Genomic DNA, 11,950 nt, shown 5'->3' with positions numbered 1-11,950 from the left:
GGAACTCCTCTTTCTTTTTCTGCTGCATTCATAACATAAAATGCTGCACAGCTCCAAGGAGATTTGGATGGAGTTATTAATTTTTTATCTAAAAGAGTTTGAATTTCTTTCTTGCAGAATTCAAGATGCTCAGAATTCATTTGGATGGGTCTAGCTTTTGTAGGAATATTTTTTTCAGAGAAATCCTTTTCATATGGCAATGTGACAATATGCCTTTTTCTATCCCAAAAGGCATTTGGAATATCAGCACAAACTTTTGATTTAAAAATCTTTTCTAAATTAAAAATTTTTTGTTGCAATTTTGATTGTTGTAATTGTTCTTCAATCCTTTGAAAAGAAATTTCTTCTTTTAAAGAGGAAATTTGAAATTCTTTTTGTTTTATTAAATTTATACTTTGTATTACTGAAGAATTTTGTAATAAATTAATATCTTTTTGTAACATGGGACTTAAAAAAGGAAATGATAATTGTTTCCCTAAAATTTTTGTATGAACACCTTTGTCATCAACCCAAAAAGGATAAATTTGTGTTAAAAAGGGAGTGCCTAATATTATTTCTTCCTTAATATCATTAATAATAATGAAAGTATTAGTAAAACTATAATTTTCATTTATGATCTTTCCTTTTGAAATTTTATATTTAATATCCATGGGTGAACTATTTGCACTATATAACCGAGTTTTTGTCTTTTCATAAAATTTGGTTGGGACTAATCCTTCCCTTAAGCAATTTTGATCCGCTCCACTATCAATTAAAGCAATATAGGTTTTTTGAAAATCTCCAATTTGAAAAGTAACTGGTGCATACCATTTTTGAAAATTAATTTTATTAATAACAGTGATAAAATCATCATCATCCCCATTAACTTTCTCTTTTCCCAAAGAAAGATTTTCTTTATAGATGGGGTTTTCTAAAATAGATAATTTTGTTTCAAGTTCGAAATCTTTGATTTCTAAATGCTTTAAACTATTTTTGATAGAAATGATGTCTTCTTTGATTTTATTTATTTCAAGTTGAAGATCTTTGACCGAAAGAGTTTGATTCTTAATAGGAATTAATTTAGAAGTCATTTCTTTGGAAGAGTATTTTTCTAATAATTTTGAAATATTGAAAGGTTCAATTTGAGGAATTGGAATACTTTCTTTGTTTTTAGAGGTAGAGGTTTCACCCAAAACCATAGTTTTGAGTTTCAAAAGGGTTTCTCTTTTGATCTCTTTATCTTGGATTTTGTCAACGAGATCAAAAAGAAATTCCACATTTTTCTCTTTATCTGTTAAAGCATTAATGCATTTGATAGGAGAGGAAGAAATCGAAGATTCAGAATCAGAAGTTTGATCATTAATTTGTAAAATTTCGTCATCTTCCTTTCCTGAAGAAGAAGAAGAAGTAGACTCAGGAGTTTGTAATAATATTTTGGATATTTTATCTCCTAGCTCAGAGTCGTTAATAAATAATTCTTGAATCTTTTTCTTTGTGGTGCAAGCATTTGCTTTATGTCCAGGTTTTCCACACGAATAACAAAAGATTTTGAAAGCTTTGTTTGATTTTCGGAAATTTCCGAAATTTTTCTTTCCTCGTTTCTTTCGATAATAAGAAGGATAAGAATTTTTATTTTTATCTGTTGAAAATTTAGAAAATTGTTTTTTAATTTTCTTTTTTGTAGAGGGAGCTCTAATAGCTTCCATACCAAATGCTTCACAGAAACATCCAATTTCTTTCCTAGATTGTTTCTTTTCAGAGGTATATTTGGCTTGGAGTTTGAGTTCTTCACATAAAGAAAGACCTTCCTTTTTAATGAAAGCGAATAGTCCTCCATAAGTAGTATTATTAAGAGCTTGTTCTTTATCTGTATCATGTTCAGCTATTTTTCTAAAAATTCTTTGAGCAAATAATTTTGGTAGTCCTGATATAAATTTTTCTTTCCAAAAACTTTGATTGCAATCTTGTCTTTGTAAAACATAACTAAAGAAGGTATCTTTATACCATCTATAGTCACTTAAAGTTGGGCAACGTAAATTTTGTAAAATCGTTTCTCCAGAAGAAAGAGTTTGAGTAGGGTTACCGACAAAATGAAAGGCAATAACTATGATTAAGAAATCACAGCAGTCAGATTTTTGAAATACATTTCCTTGATCATCCATGATGTCAGTAACGTGATTCAAAATTTCTAATCTGTCTTGTAAAGTGAGAAGATTATCCCACCAGTTTTTTAATTGCCCAGTAAAACCTGATATAATAAAACCAAAAATTATTTGTTCATCCAAAGGTTTTGCCTTGTAAGCTACAATAGCCATTCCCATATTTTGAAGAGTATTAAGAATTTCATAATCAGATTTTCCATCTATGTTCCATTCATGGATCATATCTGGGGAAAAGGATTTGGAGGTAAATGTAGACCTTTCTTCATATTGAAGATCAACAGGAGTAGGCCTAGGATAATAGTTTTTTGTAGGGATATTCTTCCAAGATGATCGTATTTTATTAATTTGATGAGGATCATTATCAGATTCTTGAAATTGCTTTGCAACTTTTGAAATGATTAAAGACTCAGAATTTTCTTCATCAGAAGATATCTCTGAACTTTGATATTTACTCAAAACCTTAATATGACTTGGACTATCTGCTAATTTTTGTAAAGATTTTTGAATTTTATCTAACACTGCAGAATTAGAGTTAGAAGAAGTAAAACCATTTTTTGGAAACATTTGAGTCATAGGTATAGTTAATCCTGGTGGTTTGAAATGCGGTGCAGAAACCTTATCAGATCCTAATGATGCAATCGTATTAGGGGCTATGGATCTAGAGGTTTCTTTTTGTAAATTATCAACCTTATTTGAAAGTTGATCTACTTGTGTAGCAACGGTATGAAGGATTTGATTTGTAAAATTATTTTGATGATAAATTTTAATGATGTCTTCTACATTTGGAGTTTTATCTGTTTGATCTACTCTTCCTTCTTTAAAAGGACTAGCCTTTATTTCACGGTCATAATAGGGAAAAGTAATATTTTGTAATGGTGGATGAACTGAACTAATTGTTTGTCCATCTTTCAAAACCCAATTTTTTTGAAGTTTGGTTTGTACAAATATGTGATTTTGAGAATATGGATTAGCAATACCTTGTTTTTCACAAAACAATAAAAACCATGTAAAAAACGGGATATTAATTTGAATAGTATTCATATCTTTATACCATACATCTCTTATTGAGTCTTTAAAGGAGCGAGAAAAAGATCTAAACCAATCTCGATGTTCAGCATTGTGAGAGGAATTAAATTCATCTCTTAGATAGTTTTTATCTATTTCAAAATCTTTAGTAATTGTATTGATAGAGTCAAAATTTTGCATATCAGACATTGTGGGAGATGCAGGTCTAGATGAAGAGATTTGAGAAGTTTGAGAAGCATTTGCTTCATATTCAGGAATAGGAGATTTATATCTGACTTTGATTGGTTCAGAAATGACTGAAGTTGTTTTTTGAGGAAAAGAAAAAGATCTTCGTGGATAGTTGGAAGAAGAAGTACAAGGAGAACTAGATAATTCTCTCATAGACCCAAACCTTATAAGAACTTTATTTTCGTCTTCCTCAATGCATTCTATTTCTTGTCTTATGTTTCTAGGAGGCATTGGATTTGAGAATTGAAATGTCTCAGGAATAGAAATTTGATCCCATCTCAAGGTTTTTGCTGTAGAAACTATTGATTTAGTATTCTCAACATGAACCTCTATAAAAATAGTTTCTTCTTTTGAAGAAGCCTCATGTATGAATTTTGGATTAACTGTGGAATTCATTAATCTAAAATAAACACGGAAAACAATTGCAAAATTTCTAGCAAACTCTTTAAATTTATTATTTAAAATTTGAATATCTAAAATTAATGAAGATAAGATTAATGGGTCTTGAAGATCTACTGTAAAGTTTGGAAAACAATTGAAATATATTGGGCCATTACAGATATTAGTTTGAATCATAGCTAAAACAGAATCTTTATAATTATTAAGTCGATCGTCTCTGAGAGCTAGGAAAATTGGACAATCAACTCCTTTATGAACTAATGGTTTTATTCCTATTTGAACAAGGCCAAAATGAATGAATCTAAATCTGTGTTTGAGATAAGCTTTGATGCTGGATTCTGAAAGTAAATGCATAGTTTCAGATTCTTGTTGAATGCTTCTAGTCTCTTCATGAGTTTTGATGCTAAATGCAGTCTTAAAATCAGTAATGCCTATATGATAAATTTTAGTAAGATTTTCTTTTGGAATTTCCCAATTTGAAAAGTTCTTTTCTATATGAACTTCACTACTTTGAATTATATTATTAGGTGATCCTAAACTAATAGCTTTCCTTAACCAGTTTGCCATTAATAAATTAAATGTTGCATAAACTAAATATGACTGAATTGAATGGGAACAGTGGGACCACCTAACCGGGAACACCAAGACTTAAAATGGCTTACCAACAACTTAATTAGGCTGACCAAGCACTTTACCAACACTCAATACAAATGCAATTTAATAAATGCACAATTAATCAATTTAATAACTTAATAGAGAAAATGATAGAGAAAATAATTTAATAATTTTGTGGATATAAATCTTATTATATAATTGATAATAATAAGATAAGTAAAGAAAGTTAGATTTATTTGAGATAAGACTTAAACAAAAGAAAATTACAGCATGCTCTCATCTTAGAGCTAGACACTTTATTTATACACAAAGGAAGAGATAAGGTGCAATCTGCTCTTCCAATAAGAAACTAAAGAGAAAAAGTAAATAGTACAAACATAATTATTAAAGTTACACAATAATACTGTAGAAGATGCTTTGAATTACTATTGAAGATGCTTTACTGTTGAAGATGCTTTGAATCACTGTTGGAGATGCTTTACTGTTGAAGATGCTTTGAATTACTGTTGGAGATGCTTTTGATTTCGTCATTGCTTACGTTTGTGCTTCCGGAAGAATTAATTTGAGTTGTTGAACATTTGAACGATACTTTTGATTTCGTCATTGCTTACGTTTGTGCTTCCGGATGAATTAATTTGAGTTGTTGAACATTTGAATTGAACTTTTGTGAACTCAATATTAAAAGTCGTATGGATCTTGAGCAAATGGGCCACCAAATGTTGGATCATAAGACTCATTTGAAAACTCCGATAAAATCTCATCAGAGGATTCTTCTGATAATATTTTCTTTGCATATTGTGGATCTTCAAGAATCTTTTTGAGAATAGCTTTCTGGACTTTAGATAATGATTCTGAATTTGGACTTTCTACTTTGGGGTTTTTATTGTGTTGAGGAGAGTTTGAATTTGATGTTGCTTTTGAGGGTGAAGGTTTGTTGGTGGTTGATGGAGATTGGTATTCCATTTTTATACCGGTTTGAAAAAAGGAGATAACATTTTTTGTTGAACAAATTTCTAAGGTAAATTTGTCCCACCATTTAATTTTGAATTCTCTTATTAATGAATATGGATATGGACGTGGAAGGTGTTGTTTGAGACAGTAACTCCAACATAGAATCCATGGAATTTTAAATTCTGCATGAAACATGACTGGAGTTTCATAAGCTTGATAATTTGAATTGGCAACAAAAGTTGTGAAACCCTCATTGCATTCTTTTGGATAAATTTGAGGAGTTGGTCCAAATAAATACCACCAATGATAAAACCACATAGGATATTTCTTTGGACAATATTTGTCAAATATAAAAGACTATGAATGATCAAATGGTCTGAATAAAAATGCTCTATACTATTATCTTTAATTTTTGATTATATATCTTTAATATAAATTTAATCAATAATTATATAATATACCATTGATTATATAATATAAATTTAATATTATATCATTGATCATTGATTATATTATCTTTAATTTTTGATTATATATCTTTAATTTAATAATTTTTTATTAATTTATGCATTTAGCTTTCCTTTATTAAATTTAATAATATATAATAATATATAATAATAATATATAAATTATATATTAAAGATATATATAATAATTTTTGATTATATAATGATAATTATATATTTTGATTATATATAATTAAAAAATTATTAAATTTGATTATAAATTTGATTATATATTTGATTATATATAATTATAAATTTTTTAATTATATATAATAATATAATCATATTATTATAATATTTATAGTTATTAAATTATATATAATAATAATTTATAATTTTTTAATTATATATAATTTAATATAATATAATATATTATATAATATCAAATTATATTAAAAAATTTAATATAATATATAAATGATTATATTAAAATTATAATATAATTTTTAATTTATAATTAATATAATATAATCAAAATTATAATATATAAATATCTTTAATATATATTATATTAAAAAATATATTATAATATTAAATTATATAATATAATTTTTTAAATTATATTAATCAATATATATTATAATTTAATATTAAAAATTATATTATATTAAATATTTTTTAATATAATATAATATAATATAATATTAAAAATTATAATTTAATATAATATAATATAATATTTTTTAATATAATATAATATAATATAATAATTTTTTAATATAATATAATTTTTAATATTATATTTTTTAATATAAATTTTTTAATATTAGATTAAATTTTTTAATTTATAAATTTATATTATATTAAATTTATAATTTTTTATATTAAAATTATAATATAATATAATATTAAATTTATAATATAATTTAATATTAAATTTAATATAATAACTTTTTAATAAATTTATATTATATTAAAAAAAACAATTTTTTAATATAAATTTTTTAATATTATATTAAATTTTTTAATTATAAATTTATATTATATTAAAAATTATATAATATTATATTATAATTTTTTAATTTATATTAATTATAAATTTAATATTTTTTACTATAATATAATATAATATAATATTATATATTAAAAAATATTTAATATAATTTAATATAATTATAATATAATATAATATATTGAAAAATATTTAATATAATTTAATATTAAAAATTATATTATATTAAAAAATATATATTATATTAATATAATATATATTATAATTTAATATTAAATTAAAAATTATTTTATATTAATTATAAATTAAAAATAATATATAATATAATTTTTTAATTTATAATTATATTATAATTTAATATTAAAAATTTATTAAAGATTAATATATTTTTTAATATAATATAATTTTGATTATATTATATTAATTATAATATATAAATATCTTTAATATTAAATTATAATTTTTAATTTATAATATAATTTTTAATATTATTATAAATGATTATATTATATTATATATCTTTAATATAATATATAAAAATATAATATATATTTTTTAATTATATATAATTTAATATAATATATAATAATATAATCATATTATTATAATATTTATAGTTATTAAATTATAGTTATTAAATTATTAAAGAATATTAAATTTATTATATATATAATTTGATTATAATTATTATATATTAAATTTATTATATATATAATTTAAATTATAATTGTTAATATAAATTTATTATATAATTATAATAAAAATTATATTATTATAATAAATTATATGAAAATATATTATATAATATAATAATTTTGATTATATTAAATTTGATTATATTATTATATATAATTATAAATGATATATAATAATCTTTAATTATATATGTTGATTATATATAATTAAAAAATTATTAAATTTGATTATAAATTTGATTATATATTTGATTATATATAATTATAAATTTTTTAATTATATATAATAATATATATAGTTAATTATTAAATTTAATATATATAGTCAAATTTTGATTATAAAATTTTTTAATTATATATAATAATTTGATATATAAAAATTATTATATATAATTAAAAAATTTTGATCATTAAAGATATATAGTCAAAATTTAATTATATATAATAATATATAATTAAAGATATATATAATAATTTTTTATTAATTTTGATCATTAATTTAATGATATATAATATTTAATTATATAATCAATAATTATATAACATATAAAAAATTTTGAGAAAATTATTAAATTAAATAATAATGATCAATTATTTAATCAACAAATAATTATTATTAATTGGTCATTATATAATTATTAAATATATAAAAACTAATAGCTTTCCTTAACCAGTTTGCCATTATAATAATTATTGATTATATAATTATTAAATATATATATAATAATTATAATAATTATCAATAGGGAGTACAGGATTTATTATAATAATTATTTTCTATCATTTATTATATATATATAATAATTATTCTATATATATATATATATAATAATGTTTATTATATATTGATAGAAAATTATTAAATTGGTCAATTTATATCCTGTTGGTATATAAAAAATGATAATTATTATATATATAAGATCCTGTACTCCCTATTGATAGATTTATTAAATCTAATTTATTATAAATTATTATTGGTTATTAAATTATTATATTGATAGATTTATATCCCACTTAATGATCATTTTGATAGAGAAAATTATTAAATTAAAGATTTATTACATACCAATAGGATTTATTATATAATTTTTTAATAATTATATAATCTTGTTTATATAATTATCGATCATTGATAATTATATATCAGATTTTTTCCCAAAGCTCAGACAAATTTTGCATATCATTGATCCTGTACTCCCTATTGGTATCAATTAATCAAACAAAGCTTTCAAAATCTTTTGTTATTCGTGTGGAAAACCTGGGCATAAAGCAAATGCTTGTACCACAAAGAAAAAGATTCAAGAATTATTTATTAACGACTCTGAGCTAGAAGATAAAATATCCAAAATATTATTACAAACTCCTGAGTCTACTTCTTCTTCTTCTTCTTCAGAAAAGGAAGATGACGAAATTTTACAAATTAATGATCAAACTTCTGATTCTGAATCTTCGATTTCTTCCTCTCCTATCAAATGCATTAATGTTTTAACAGATAAAGAGAAAAATGTGGAATTTCTTTTTGATCTCGTTGACAAAATCCAAGATAAAGAGATCAAAAGAGAAACCCTTTTGAAACTCAAAACTATGGTTTTGGGTGAAACCTCTACCTCTAAAAACAAAGAAAGTATTCCAATTCCTCAAATTGAACCTTTCAATATTTCAAAATTATTAGAAAAATACTCTTCGAAAGAAATGACTTCTAAATTAATTCCTATTAAGAATCAAACTCTTTCGGTCAAAGATCTTCAACTTGAAATAAATAAAATCAAAGAAGACATCATTTCTATCAAAAATAGTTTAAAGCATTTAGAAATCAAAGATTTCGAACTTGAAACAAAACTATCTATTTTAGAAAACCCCATCTATAAAGAAAATCTTTCTTTGGGAAAAGAGAAAGTTAATGGGGATGATGATGATTTTATCACCGTTATTAATAAAATTAATTTTCAAAAATGGTACGCACCAGTTACTTTTCAAATTGGAGATTTTCAAAAAACCTATATTGCTTTAATTGATAGTGGAGCGGATCAAAATTGCTTAAGGGAAGGATTAGTCCCAACCAAATTTTATGAAAAAACAAAAACTCGGTTATATAGTGCAAATAGTTCACCCATGGATATTAAATATAAAATTTCAAAAGGAAAGATCATAAATGAAAATTATAGTTTTACTAATACTTTCATTATTATTAATGATGTTAAGGAAGAAATAATATTAGGCACTCCCTTTTTAACACAAATTTATCCTTTTTGGGTTGATGACAAAGGTGTTCATACAAAAATTTTAGGGAAACAATTATCATTTCCTTTTTTAAGTCCCATGTTACAAAAAGATATTAATTTATTACAAAATTCTTCAGTAATACAAAGTATAAATTTAATAAAACAAAAAGAATTTCAAATTTCCTCTTTAAAAGAAGAAATTTCTTTTCAAAGGATTGAAGAACAATTACAACAATCAAAATTGCAACAAAAAATTTTTAATTTAGAAAATATTTTTAAATCAAAAGTTTGTGCTGATATTCCAAATGCCTTTTGGGATAGAAAAAGGCATATTGTCACATTGCCATATGAAAAGGATTTCTCTGAAAAAAATATTCCTACAAAAGCTAGACCCATCCAAATGAATTCTGAGCATCTTGAATTCTGCAAGAAAGAAATTCAAACTCTTTTAGATAAAAAATTAATAACTCCATCCTAATCTCCTTGGAGCTGTGCAGCATTTTATGTTATGAATGCAGCAGAAAAAGAAAGAGGAGTTCCTAGATTAGTTATTAATTACAAACCTTTAAACAAAGTTCTTCAATGGATAAGATATCCAATCCCAAATAAAAGAGATTTAATTAATCGCTTATATAAAGCCAAAATATTTTCAAAATTTGATATGAAATCTGGTTTCTGGCAAATACAAATTGCTAAAGAAGATAGGTATAAAACTGCATTCACGGTACCATTTGGACATTATGAGTGGAATGTAATGCCTTTTGGACTTAAAAATGCTCCTTCTGAATTTCAACATATAATGAATGATATTTTCAATCAATTTTCTTCATTCATAATTGTTTATATAGATGATGTTTTAATTTTTTCTCATGATATTGATCAACATTTCAAACATTTACACATATTTCTAAACACTGTTGAAAAAAATGGTTTAGTAGTTTCTGCCATTAAAATGAAATTATTTCAAACAAAAATTAGATTTTTGGGACATGACATTTATAAAGGAACAATCAAGCCAATTACAAGGTCTTTAGAATTTGCAGAAAAATTCCCTAACGAAATTAAAGACAAAACCCAGTTACAAAGATTTTTGGGATGTCTAAATTATATATTAGATTTTTTCCCAAAGCTCAGACAAATTTGCATGCCCCTCTTTCAAAGACTTCAAAAAAAATCCGCCTCCCTGGTCAGAAATTCATACTAAGACTATTATTGAATTAAAACAAAAAATCAAATCACTTCCATGTCTAGGCAATCCAGATCCATCTGCATTCATGATAGTAGAAACAGATGCATCAGAAATAGGATATGGTGGCATATTAAAACAAAGAATAGATACAAAAGAACAATTAGTTAGATTTCATTCAGGTCTCTGGCTCGGACCTCAAAAAAATTATTCTACCATTAAAAAGGAAATTTTATCTATAGTACTATGCGTTTTAAAATTTCAAGATGATCTTTACAACCAAAAATTTTTGATAAGGATCGACTGCAAATCTGCAAAAGAGGTTCTAGAAAAGGATGTCAAAAACATTGTTTCTAAACAAATTTTTGCAAGATGGCAAGCAATTTTATCAGTATTTGATTTTCAAATAGAGCATATAAGAGGCGAAAGTAACTCTCTCCCTGATTTCTTAACCAGAGAATTTCTACAGGGACATCATAATGCCAAGGAAGAAGAATCAGCAAGAAAAACTCAAAGGGTTCCAGAGTTCAGATGATTACGAAATGGAACCAGATCCAAAACCAAACAAAACAGAACAAAATAAATTTTCATCCTCCAAAAATCTTCAAACTACCCTATCCATTTCAAACAAATTTACTCAACTGAATGATTTTCCCCCACTTCCATATTCACAAATTGTTCAAGAGCCTACTTCACAAAATATTATTCCAAATTCAAAACAAAAAGAACTAACTACAAAAATACCAACACAAAGCTTTACCAAATCTGCATACATTACAAAAACCGAAATAGAAAATGTATATCTCACTAATTTTACAATTCCTCAAAGCCCACAAATTATTAATTCCATCAATCAAAAAACTTTTCCAAAAGGTTGCGAATGGATACCAGAAAATCGTTTTAAAACTCAAAGGTTTTATGAATTTATTTTAGTAGATTCAAACTCTGTTGAAATCCAACATATCAAGGATTCTTCAGAAAAAATAATTTATTCAAAATGTATTTTTAAGAAAATTATTTCGTCTGTAG

Source organism: Amaranthus tricolor, chromosome 15 (genome assembly GCF_026212465.1).
Source record: "Amaranthus tricolor cultivar Red isolate AtriRed21 chromosome 15, ASM2621246v1, whole genome shotgun sequence".
Lineage (NCBI taxonomy): Eukaryota > Viridiplantae > Streptophyta > Magnoliopsida > Caryophyllales > Amaranthaceae > Amaranthus > Amaranthus tricolor.
Note: the sequence above shows the minus strand (reverse complement) of the source record.